The 13,253-nt window shown below is 36.5% G+C and overlaps 1 pseudogene; it reads right to left on the bottom strand.

The window, feature by feature from the left end:
- Positions 1-331: 331 nt before the first annotated feature.
- LOC118722117 lies at positions 332-11,352 on the bottom strand (annotated as a pseudogene).
- Between the last annotated feature and the right edge of the window lie 1,901 nt (positions 11,353-13,253).

The following is a 13,253-nucleotide window of genomic DNA, read 5'->3' as shown; positions in this document are numbered from 1 at the left end:
TATGGGCACATCCCCAGTAGGGAGTGTTCAGGAGGCAGCTGATCAATGTTTATCTCTCATTGATGTTTCTAATTCTCTATCCCTCTCTCTTCCTCTCTGTAAAAAGTCAATAAAATATATGTTTTAAAAAATAATAACAATACACAATAGATTCTGTATTTTGTGTACTCACTACTATAAGCCTAATTTGTCCTACACTGTATACAGTGACTAAATATGTTAAAATAATTACTTTAAACAGTGAGGAAATAATTGTCTTCTTATTTTAGACACTTTTTTTCCCCCCATCAACCTTATTTACATTTTGTTTATGAGTTTGCTGAGGAACAGTTTAAGACCACTCAGTGGTAGTTTCTACCCACTCAGTGGCCTGAGCAGTGGGGGCTTCAGCCTGGTTTTCAGGGGCAGGCTGAGCGCTCTGGTCTTCAGTAGAAAACTTCTGGGCAGCCACAGAGGGCACCTGCGCCTGCAGACCAGTCTGTGACCTCAGGCTGAGCAGCAGTGAACTCCAGAGCTGGAACGGTCAGGTCACCCTGAAATTCCTCTCTTGCCACAGCCTTTACAGCAGCGCTCTGTTCTCTTTTCAATGTCTTTAGGATCTCTGTCGAAGCAGAGGTCAGGCGCAAACTCCATGGGAGTTCCAGGGAATGGTACCATGCATGCGCAGAATTTCCTGGGCCAATCCCCACTATATCAGACCCACTGCATAAGCTCCCTTGTCTTTGCCAGGGGTGGCAATGTCTACATAGTGCTGAGGCAAGTCTGTGTTAAACTGGACAATGGTAGCCAGGTTAACGTAAGACTCCTCTGTGAGAGGCAGCTGGTCAGCATTGGGATCAGTAACCACCAGAAGTCTCAGGACCCAGAAGTCTCTTGAGGTCTGATTAGTAAAGCTTTCAGGAGTGAGGTGGTCAGCAACAGGAGTGGCTCCAGTGGCAGCAGCAAATTTCAGCGCAGCTTGTTGGAGGGTGTCCCCAGAGGATAGGACATTCACATCACCTGGGTTTTCAATGGCAACAATGGCATTGGCTGACAGCTAGAAGCTTCTCTCAGGTTTTCTTCAGACGCCATTGCTTTTTCTTTTGCACAGGTACTGTTCCATTTGGATCTATAGGGCGGTGCCGCCTAAGTGGGTTCCTGCAGTAAGGAGTTTGAGGACACCCTCCTCATTCATTTGCAGAGCATCAAGGGATCCCTTTAAGTTATGTGGGAACCCAGAACAATGTCATATGGGCTCCTCTCTCAATAGCATGAATAGGCGTAAGAATGGTCATTTTAATAAATGGTAGTGGACCACATTAAAATTGAAAACTTCCATTTGTTGAAAGATTCCATTTATAGAATGAAAGGTAAGCCACAAACTGATTAAAATATTTTCAAATCATATCTCACAAAGGATTCACATCTAGAAAACATTTATTTTAAAACTCCTAAAATCAATGAAAAAGATATTAGACAATTTGGCAAAGCAATTAATCCTCCACTTCACAAAATACATTACCTAAAGAACTGACAAATATTTATTTATTTATTTGTTTTAAATATTTTAAATTTATTTTTAGAGAGAGAAGAAGGGAGAAGAAGGGAGAAGAAGGGAGAGGAATATTGATGTGAGAGTGATACATTGTTCTGTTGCCTCCTGTAAGCCTCTAGTATGGATCAAACCATTAACCCTGGCATGTTCCCTGACTGGGAATCTTTTAGTGCCTGGGATGACATCTAACCAAATGAGCCACACTGATAAATATTTTAAACATACTTTACCTCATTGGTCACCAGGAAAATATAAATTAGAACCATAGTAAAAACATTTCCACACAAATAGCTAAAATTTAAAAGAGTAATTGTTTGTATCCTCCAAAAATCTTATGTTGGAGCCATAATCTTAAGTATTTCAAAATATGAACATTTGGAGATGGGTGTCTTAAGAGGTAATTAAGTTAAAAATTGAGGTGATTAGGGTGAGCTCTAATCCAATTCATCCTATATCTTTATAAAATATAGATATTTGGACACAGACAGGAGACCATGTGAGGGCTCAGAGAGAAAACGGCCATGTGCAAACCAAGGAGTAAAAAACAACCCTGTGGACACTTCAATTTCAGACTTCCAGAGTACACATCTACGACAAAATAATTTTTTTTGTCTTGTGAGCAATCCAGTCTCTAGTATTTAGTTATGGTTGCCCTAGCATACTAATAAAATAGCAATGCCAGTGGATCAGGATATAAGCTGGTATAATCACTCTGGAAAACATTTTTTAGTGGTATCTGCTAAACCTGAAACAGTCTACTATCTAGCTGTTTTACTCCCAGGGTTGTAGATATGTTCACCAAAGGACATATGCAATAATATTAATAATATTACTAGTCTTAATAGCCCAAACGACTAACAATCCAAATCTCCATCGACAGTAGAAAGGATATACGAGCTGTGGTACTTTTTACTCTGTAACTTTTTGGAACAATTAGATATAAAAGGTAATTATATTACATACAAAAAGCATGGTTAACTCTTGCAAACATAGTGCTCAGCAAAATACCAGATACAAAGAGGAAAGAGGAAATAACTGCAAGTAGCATTGGGACAGTGGTTGCTCTGCATTACCTAAATGTTTTGTTGTCTTTGTTTTTTTTCTCTTAACTTAAAAAATATATAGGGAAAGTACATCAACTCTTCATTCAAAATACCCTAAAGGCTCAGCCTCTCATTCAGAGAACAAGCTAAAGACCTTCTTTGGATTACACCCTTCATAATTCTGCTACTTCTCTGCCATTGCCATAGATTGCATCACCTTTGTTCACACTGGCCTCCCGGCCATTCCTCTGACACCCCAAGCTCACTTTCACTCTAGAACCTTTGTAACGACCCCATGGCTTGCTTCCTCACTTACAACAGGTCTCTGACCTGATACTACTGATTTCTTGTGAGGTTTTTCTGATCTCCCTATCTAACATATTAATACAGTACAGATTACATGATTGAATTTTATTCTAAAATAATAAAATTGTTTAAGCAATGTAATTTTAGGTCAGTTACTCAAATTAAAGAAAATTATAGATCAATATTCCTGATAATCATAGATGCTAAAATCTACAGCAAAACAGATCCAGCAATACACTAAAAAGTTCATACACTATGACCAAATGGGATTTATTCTGAGGATGTAAGGCTGGTACAATGTCCATAAATCAGTAAATGTGATATGTCACATATATAAAATGAAAGATAAAAATTACATAATCAAATCAAGAGACAGAAAAAGCATTCGACAGACTCCAGCACACATTTATGATAAAAATTCTACTCTCAGTAGAGTGTGAGTAGAGGAATTATACTGCAACATAATAAAGGCCATATATGACAAACCTACAGCCAACATCATATTAAATGGGAAAAACCAAAAACATTTTCCTTAAGAACAGAAACAAGACAGGGATGTCTGTTTTCACCATTCTTATTCAACGTAATACTAGAAGTCCTAGCCACAATGATCAGACAAGAAGAAACAATGAAAGGCATCAGGATTGGAAAGGAAGAAGTAAAACAATCATTACTCACAGATGACAAGATTTTGTACATAGAAAACCCTAAAGACAACCAAGAAATATGCTAGATTTCATAAATAAATTCTGTAAAGCAGCAGGATACAAAATTAACAACCAGGAATCTATGGCATTTTTACACACCAATAATGAACTCTCAGAGGAAAAAAAAAAAATTCCCTTTACCATTGCAATAGAAATGAGATACCTAGGAGAAAACTTAACCAAGGAGATAAAAGACTTGTACCTGGGAAACTATAGGACATTGGAAAAAGAAATAGAGGAAGATACAAACAAGGGAAAACATAAACCATTGTCCTAGATCAGAAGAGTTAACATCATTAAAATATCCATACTACGCAAAGCAATCTGTAGATTCAACACAATACTCATTAAAAATCCATTGGTATAGCTCACAGGCCTAAAACAAATACTCCAAAAAATTTATATGGAACCAAAAATGATCCCAAATAGCTGCAGCAATTTTGAGAAAGAAGAACAAAGTTGGAAGTTTCATGGTGCCAGATATCTCTATGTATAAAAGCCTAAGCAACTGTCTGACTGTTTGACTGTCCGACTGGTTACTATGACCATCAAGGGGCAGATGCTTAGCACACAGGCATGGAAACATGGGACAAACTAATGAATCTTAGAGGGAAGGGGGGTGGGGAAGAGTGGGAAGAGATTAACCAAAGATCTTATATACATACTAGAGACCTGGTGGGGTCCCTTGGCCTGGCCTGCGCGGATTAGGCCAAAAACAGCAGTCTGACATCCTCCAAGGGGTCCCAGATTGGGCGAGGGTGCAGGCCAGGTTGAATGACCCCACCAGTGCACAAATTCGTGCACTGAGCCTCTAGTTCAACTATAATACAAAGCTATTGTAATCAAAACAGTCTAGTATTAGTATAAGAACAAGCATATAGATCAATGGAATCAAACAGAGACCCCAGAAATCAACCCAAGCCATTATGGGCAATTGATATTTGACAAATGAGGCAAGAACATACGATGGAGTAAAGAGAGTCTCTTCAAAAAATAGTATTGGAAAGATTGAACAGGTACATGCAAAAAAGTGAAACTAGATCATCAACTTACACCATACACAGGGATAAACTCAAAATGGATAAAAGACCTAAATGTAAATTGTGAAAACATAAAAATCCTAGAAGAAAACATAGGCAGTAAAACTTCAGACTTCTCACGTAGCAGAATCTTCACCAATTCATCTCCTAGGGCAAGAGGAAAACAGGAAAAATAAATAAATAAACAAATGGGTCTATATCAAACTAAAATGCTTCTGAACAACAAAAGAAACCATCATCAAAATGGAAAGGGAACCAACTAAATGGGAGGACATATTGGCCAATGATGCATATGATAAGGGGTTACTTTTCAAAATATATAAATAACTCATACAACTCAACAAAGGAATACAAACAATCCAATTAATTATGGACAAAGAACCTAAATAGACACTACTCCAAAGAGGACAAACAGATGGCCAATAGACAACAAAATAATTCTCATCAATAATCATCAGAGAGATACAAATTAAAACTAAAACGAGGCATCACCTCACACATGCCAGAATGGCTAACATCAAGTAACAGCAATGGTGTGGACAAAAAGGGAATCCTAGTACATTGCTGCTGGGAATGCAGACTGATACAGCCACTGTGGAAAACAGGATGAAGTTTCCTCAAAAAAAAAAAAAAAAAAAAAAAAAGGAACTACTGTTTGACCCAAAATTCTAACTTTTGTGAATATATCCTAAGATTCCTGAAACACAAATTAGAAAGAATATACTAGTATGCACCCCTATGTTCATAGCAACATTATTTACAATAGCTAATATCTGGAAACAACCCAAGTGCCCATCAGTAGATAAGTAGATAAAAAGCAATGGTACATTTATACAATGGAATACTATGCAGCTGTAAAAAGAGGGATCTTTTACCTTTGAAACAGTATAGAGAGAGCTGGAGAATCCAAAAGTATAAGATAGTGTAAGAAGTCTCTGGGACAACTTTAAGCATACCAACATTTGCATCATGGGGGTGCTGGAAGAAGAGGAAAGGAAACAAGGAATTGAAAATATACTTGAAGAAATGACAGAAAAGTTCCCCTACCTGTGAAAGAAATACACATACTACATGTCCAGGAAGCGCAGAGAGTGCCAAACAAGAGACAAAATAATTCTCATCACTCCAAAGAAACATTATAATTAAAATGCCAAGGGTTAACTCTCTTTCTTTGTCTTTAACCTTTGGCATTTTATTTTTATTATGTTTTTTTTTTTTTAACCCTTGGAATTTTAATTATAATGTTTCTTGGTATGGGCCTCTTTGGATTCCTCTTGTTTGGGACTCTGCGCTTCCTGGATGTTTATGTCTATTTTAAGAGAAAAGAAATTAATTACCTATAAGGGTATGCCCATATGACTGTCAACTGTTTCCCAACAAACTTTGCAGGTCAGAATGGAGTAGCAAGAAATATTAAAATAATGAAAAGGAGGGACCTATAACCAAGATTATTCTACCCGGCACAGCTATCTTATAAAATTAGAAAAAACTAAAACATTCATCTCTACCAAACCAATATTATATGAAATGTTGAAAGATATTCCTAAAAAAGTGGAAGAAGAAGAGTTAAAAAAAAAAAAAAAACCTGAACAATAAAATGGCAATAAATACATATTTATCAATAATTGTATTTAAACTCAAAATAATTGAACAATGAATCTAATGAACAAAATAAACTGACTAATAAAATAGGTCCAGTATCATGGATGGATGGAACTGACTGACTGATCTCAGAGGGGAGTGCTGTGGGTGACAGAAAGAGATTAGCCATAGAACTCATAGTCATATATGTATAGCCCATGGACACAGAGATAGTGTGGTGAAGTCCTTGGGTAAGGAGGGGGCTGGGTGGAAGAAGGGAAACGAGGAGGAAATGGGGACATCTGTAACACTATCAACAATAAAAAATAAAAATAAAAAAACCAATATAATCAACAGGACATATAAATCAGTGGAATAAAGAGATGCTTAACTTTGGCCTTCTGCCAAGTACAAGTGTTTTCTTTCACCACATCTATGAACTGTATAATTATTCAGTATGATTTAGGCACTATTTCCTCTTTGTAGTCAAGACAAGTATGGATTGCATTGTTTGACAGAAAGTTGTTTTCTTCAATTCTACATATATTCTCCAAAAAAAGTATTGTTCCTTGTGCAACTATATCTGATTTGTCTCTTAAATACATTATACATTGTCTAATTAACACAGACACAAATAATGATATCTAAGTTGAAATTAGAATTTCCCTTTTCTAAAGAATACTATTATAATGTTCCCAGCTAGCCATTTGCTTCATGAGTTACTATCCACAGGTAATTCGTATTCATAGCTGGCTGACTTGCTTCTTCATTATGAATGCTTCACCATAAGCACCCAGACTGTCCTTTTTCCCCTTGATCAGAATTGGTCCACAACCTGCTTGCAAGCATTTCTATGGAGTCAGAGATAAACACAGCAAGTCACCTTCCACTGATTTATTATTTTTATTAGGATTGAAATCATTACCATGGAAGAGTGCACACCAGGCTGTTTTGTTAAATCATGATCAAGACTTAACTCAGTAAGACATTCTTATCTGGTTGCCAACTTGCTAAACTTTTGACATTTTCTTTTGTTTTGTTTCTTTCGCACTTAAATCTCTAGCTCTAATTTTTCTCTATCCTTTGAATGTTCTGCCAACTTCTCTTGCTTCTGTGACTAGACCTTTTTTACTTATATTGTCTTTATTTAATTTTTTTTTACTGTGGTTGGTCTTTCAGAGTATAAATGGAAATACTCCAGAAATGTTGCATATTTCTGTGCTTCTATGTCAAGTTTGTGAATCACAATGTATTAAAAGATCAGAAGACTAAGATTCCATGATTTTAAGCTGCTACTATAATATGTGTAGCATATGTCTCTCTTCCAGACTGTGATCATTATGTAACATGATTGTCTCTATCTTGTTCCTGCTGATATGTCAGTGGCTACCTCAGTGCCTGTCACATAGACAATGCTTAATAAATGTTTGTCAGTGGAGTCTGTTTGCTACCTTCTATTTGGCACTCGCACAGCATATCCATATTTCAAATATTCTTGCCTCTCCATTTACCTTCATTGATTATTTAAATCTCAGACTGAAATGATTCTAATGTAAATGCATTCTTTGAATGCTCTTCTGGTCAGAGTGTGGACTGTTCAATAATGGAATTCTGCAATTTTACTTCCCATTAAACTCTATATATTTCTCCTAAAATATTATTCCTGATAGAATAAAACACATAATTTTCTATTCATCATTTCAACCTTTTATAGAAGATAAGAAAATAATTCTCAAAGAATGAATGATGACAATGGGGAGAATTATGGAGGAGAAAAGTAAGTTAAAACTAACTGTGAAAATTATTTTATTCAGATGAATATGTGAAAAAATAACTTGCAAATATAAAAACTGTGGCACTGAAAAGAGCAGCATCTTTCCTCACTAACCTATAATGCAATGATGCTTGCAAGGACCAAACTATCAATGGCTTGCCAAATAGAACTCCTCCAGTGTTCTTTCAGGAAAATTAAGCCAGACCAAAACCTAGGTTTTAAAAAAAAAGATACAGTAGTTTAATGTATTTCAACAGCTCTGAGATAAGATGCATAAACAATAAGAACTAGTTTTCTTCTTTAAAGAATGCATTTCAACACAAGAGAAATAAGGCATGCAATCAAGAGCTTCAGATGATTTATATTCATTTTGCCCTTTTTAGCTAATTAAGTGACCCCAATAAAATGGAAGGCATCCATTTTTTAAATCTCAGGATCTCAGAATAGTAAATTATATCTGCAAATCAAAACCCAATGTTCAGCTCTGCTATCAGGGAAAGGGCAAATTCATGGCTGGATTAATTTAGTTTTTATTTCATCTATTTTTTTTTCATTAAGTTTTCATCTTTCCACCACTTCTTGCTTAAGTTTTCAGTTCTAATGAGAGAGAGGAAAAAAAGAGAGATTAAACTCTTGGCTAAAATTAAGTTTTTGAATGGTCCCTTTAATTTTTTTACTAGAGGCCTGATGCATGAAATTTGTTCATGGTTAGGGTTCATAGGCCTGGGCAGTGGTCAGGGCCGATTGGGGTCTTCTGGCCGTTGGCAGGGGCCTTCCTCCATTCTGCATCACCCCCTGGTGGTCAGTGCACTTCATAGTGAGCAATTGAACTCCTGGTCTTCCAGTCAAACTCCTAAGTGGACAATTTGCATATTAGGCTTTTATGTATATAGATGTTTTCTCTCCTGATTGACTATTAGATTAGAAAATCAATTAACTGTCTTAGTATTTAAAAATTCTGAAATGATGTGAAAAGATTATTTAAAAAAAAAAAAAAAGATAAGAAAATTTTTTATTGTTTTGTTCTAAAATGGAAAAGCATGTGTCCGGCAAGCCACACCTAAAAGATGGGTCAAGCCGAAACTGGTTTGGCTCAGTGGATAGAGCATTGGCCTGCGGACTGAAGGATCCCGGGTTCGATTCTGGTCAAGGGCATGTGCCTTGGTTGCAGGCACATCCCTAGTGGAGGATGTGCAGGAGACAACTGATCAATGTTTCTCTCTCATTGATGTTTCTAACATTCTATTCCTCTTCCTTCTCCTCTGTAATATAATTTAATAAAATATATAAAAATAAATAAATAAATAAATAAATAAAGGGTCAAAACCCTGACTTTTAAGGAGGCCAGTGCTGCTGCGTCACAGGGCTGCCAAGAGAAGCTCCCGGCTGGGGAAAGTTCTAGCTGGTGCCAAAGAGAGGACCTGTCTCCAGGTCTACAAAGGTGCCAAACCTCTTTCTTCAGAGCCTGCATGAAGAAAGTTTGCTGAAATCTAAGATTAAAGAGGAAGATAAGATTGGAGGAACTGAATAGGGACATAAAGCATGAAAAGGTTTGCCATATGACAAGCTGGTGCAAAGATTGGTTCAGTAAAACATCCATAAATGCAACTTTCTTATGGGGCTGCATCCTATGGGCCCTATGGGTATTTTTATAAAAACAGTCAACAAAAAAGGGTGTTCTATTATTACTATGTGAAAGGTTTTGTCATATTTAACTTCACATTGTCCTTAGTGCCTACAGGGTTTAATAAGTAAGTACTCATTTAATTTAATTAAATTACACGTAGAAACTCTAAGTACTAATAGCCATGGATCAAGCCAGGGATATAATTTTATTTTATTTTTTACTTTAGCATTACTTTGACAATTTATTTTCTTAGGAGATAGATTTACTTAAATAACAAAGGCATTTATTTACCCACATAGTTAAATATAAAAATAATAGTAAATCTTATCAAATATAATTTTATTTTTTTACATTTTTTTCCTTAGTTAATTTTGTTACTTAACTAATTTAATTAGGTTAATTTTGATTGACACTGATAAATTTTATCAGACTTAAAAATAATTCTGACATAATTGTTTGTTTATTCAGAAACAGAGAATTGTATTCTGTACTAATCCTAGATATTTAAAATGTAATATTATATGCTAATATCAATGTTTCCAGATAAGTTTTTTAAAAGACAATTTTATTATAAAAGTGAATTTGGCAGTATGTAAATATTTAGCATAATTTTTCTGCTTAGAAACTTTTATTGATTCATCATGCCATTTTTGAAGATAGCTCTTAAATCCACTGTTCAGAGTAATAACAAAATAGTTATTTCTCTACATTACACATGAAACACTGCTCTTTCATAAACATCCCGATATTGTCATGCTTCAGTTTTACTTATATTCCTCTTCTACTGTAATCTAGCTCAATGCACAAAATGTTATTTATCAGGTAGCTATCACACAATTCAGACTATTCTATTGAAATACAGTAATATTGTAAACCTAATATAAAACCAAACATCATACAAAAAAATAAAAGATGCCATACAATTTTTTGCAAAAGCTATCTTATGTCTGAATTATTTGCAAAGACTTAAAGAATATGCATATATTGACTATTCTTAAGAAACCTATTACAATTCATCATCCAGAAAGGTGAGCATTGACGGAGCAGAATGTTACATTTTGTTTACATTTTGTCCTTGGGTCACACTTCCCATTAGGAACAAAACAATGATGTGCATTAAATAGTTAAACTATCTAATCGAATGGCATCATTGTTTTATTCCTAATAAGTAAAATGCTGTCAATTGGATCTAGACTTGATTGATGTCAGCAGATTGTAGGTATATAAGAATTTATAGCCTTTTTTACATAAACAGTTGAACTTTATTTGCTTTTTCTTGTCTTTTGACACATTATGCCCCACTGCCACATCCCCTCAGGATTGACCTCCTGTCTTGGAAGAAGGCAAAAACAGTTTTGTTTCTAATAAGAAGATGCCCCTAACCAAAAGGAAAATGAGAGAGACGGGGGACACAGAGACTATTTGTAGTGTGGTTTGGTCTATTAATTTCCTTTTCTTTGTAAATAAAGGGTTAATTTGACAGTGGGACAGAAAAGGCTATGGGATCCAAAAGGTCAGAAACCTCTGAGCTCAGGGAGCCAATGTAGTGTAAGGTGGCAGCCCAGGGTGGCTTCGGGGACATACCAGATGAGAAGCAGTATTAGCGCCCAGGAGTGCGGGGACTTCACATTGCCACCAGCTGACTGCTCTCACACAAACAATGGTAGGAGAGGCAGTAGATCCACAGTACAAGATTGCTTTCTTCACACTTCTATTGTCCGTGAAAAGGCGTTCCAGCATACACCCCTTCCCAAGTACTCATTTCTGTATAAAATGATTGTTGTTGAGCCATATGTGTAAAACGAAATCTACTTGTGGGACTATGGCCACAGTTAATCACATCAAGATAAAGTGTCTGATCAAACTGCTGTTATAGTTCCAGCTGAATGTGAGAACTGCCACCAACTGGTGGTAACAATTTGTCTCAGTTAACTAAACTCTCCTGTGTACTATGAATGCTGGTTGCACACATGTAAGTTGAGTAATTTAAACTCAGGTCATCTTTCAGAGGACTGAGCTCCATTTCTGGCTTTCAGGATTGCTTTGCAGCCCAACTTGAATCTCATCTGATCCCATTGCTATATTGCTAAGAAGGAGGTGATATACAAATATTTGGATCTTCAGTGCCAGCAATGGCAGGCCAAGTTTTTATTAAGATAGAATATCTCTTTTTCTGACTCTTCTGATTTCCTCTTCCCACTGTAAGGGCTTCTCTATCACATTAAGCTCACCTGGATAATCCAGAATATGCTCTTTGTTTCAAGGTCAGGTTATTAGCAACTTTAACTTCATCTGTAACCTTCATTCCTCTTTTCCATGTAACATAACACATTTACAACCTCTAGAGATCAAGATGTTGACATCTTGGAGAACCATTATTTTGCTTACCATAGAAGTCTGTTTATGACAGCTGAGATAACATTTCCCATTCGTAAGAGGGGTTGTCATCTGTATGGTACACAGATAACCAACATCAGTCCTGAAATATACCTAGCAGCTTGAGCCACTAAAGCTAATTCTGGACTCAACCATGCTAATGTGGATGTTTCTTCTAACAGTTGTTACACATAGTAGCTCTAGGATTGGATGAGGTTTGAACTTCAGAGAAACAGTCTATTGGTTTACAGCTAGAGTCATGGAATACCACTTTCTCATTAATAAACAGAAAATATCATTGCTACCAAATTTATTTATCTTTTTTGCTGAACAAATGCACACTATTACTTTCTTATGGTTTTGCTTTTCTCTTGAAGCTTATTCCATTCCTTTTGGAGGTATAGCTCAGAATTCAGGTGATCTTGACTACTACTTGATTTAAAGTGGAGGAGATTGAAGGAGGAAGGAGATATGTTAGACCTGGGCAATGATCCTAAACGGAATGCTGTATTCTCTTAGCATATGTTTCTAAATGGTGTTTGGGGAGTGAGAATTTTGTCACAATAATTAGTAGATAATTCTTCTGGCATTTTTTTTTTTTTTTTTTTAAAGATCAGGAAGATTAAGATATCTATAATGCCTATAGCACCAGGAAATAATATATTTTCCTATATCCTGTATATGTGTTTATACACATTGTTTGTAACCCTCATAATAACTTGCCTAGGTAGGTATTATAAACCCCATCCACATATTGAGAAACCGAGGCTCAAAGAGAATAAATAAACCCTCCAAAATTCAAACTGAGGTCATTCTGGCCTTCATCTTACCTATAATACTAGAGCCTCCGCTCTGTCACACTGCCTCAGTGTTCAGGCACAAATTCTACTTATCTTTTCTAAAAGCATGTCTTCACTAGGGAGGTCTCTCATCCCAGCCTGCCCCCTCTCACAGTCCCAGAGCTCTGGGACCTCAACTGCCTCTCCCTCACCATTGGCCCTTGCAGCCGCCATGCTTTGTCCAGAAGTACCTCTGGAAGACATCTGGTCTATCTGGTCTAATTAGCATATTACCTTTTTGTAGTATACACTAGGGACCTGGTGCACAAAATTTGTGCACTGGGGTGGGGTCCTTCAGCCCATACTGCCCCCTCTCACGTACTGGGAGCCCTCGGGGGATGTCCTACTGACGGCTTAGACCTGCTCCCCATTGGGAGCAGGCCTAAGCCTCAGTCTGTCCTCCATTTGCAGGAGCCAACCAGGCTG

The sequence above is a fragment of the Pipistrellus kuhlii genome, unplaced genomic scaffold (assembly GCF_014108245.1).
Source record: "Pipistrellus kuhlii isolate mPipKuh1 unplaced genomic scaffold, mPipKuh1.p scaffold_m20_p_1, whole genome shotgun sequence".
NCBI lineage: Eukaryota > Metazoa > Chordata > Mammalia > Chiroptera > Vespertilionidae > Pipistrellus > Pipistrellus kuhlii.
Note: the sequence above shows the minus strand (reverse complement) of the source record. Positions and strands in the feature narration are given on the sequence as shown.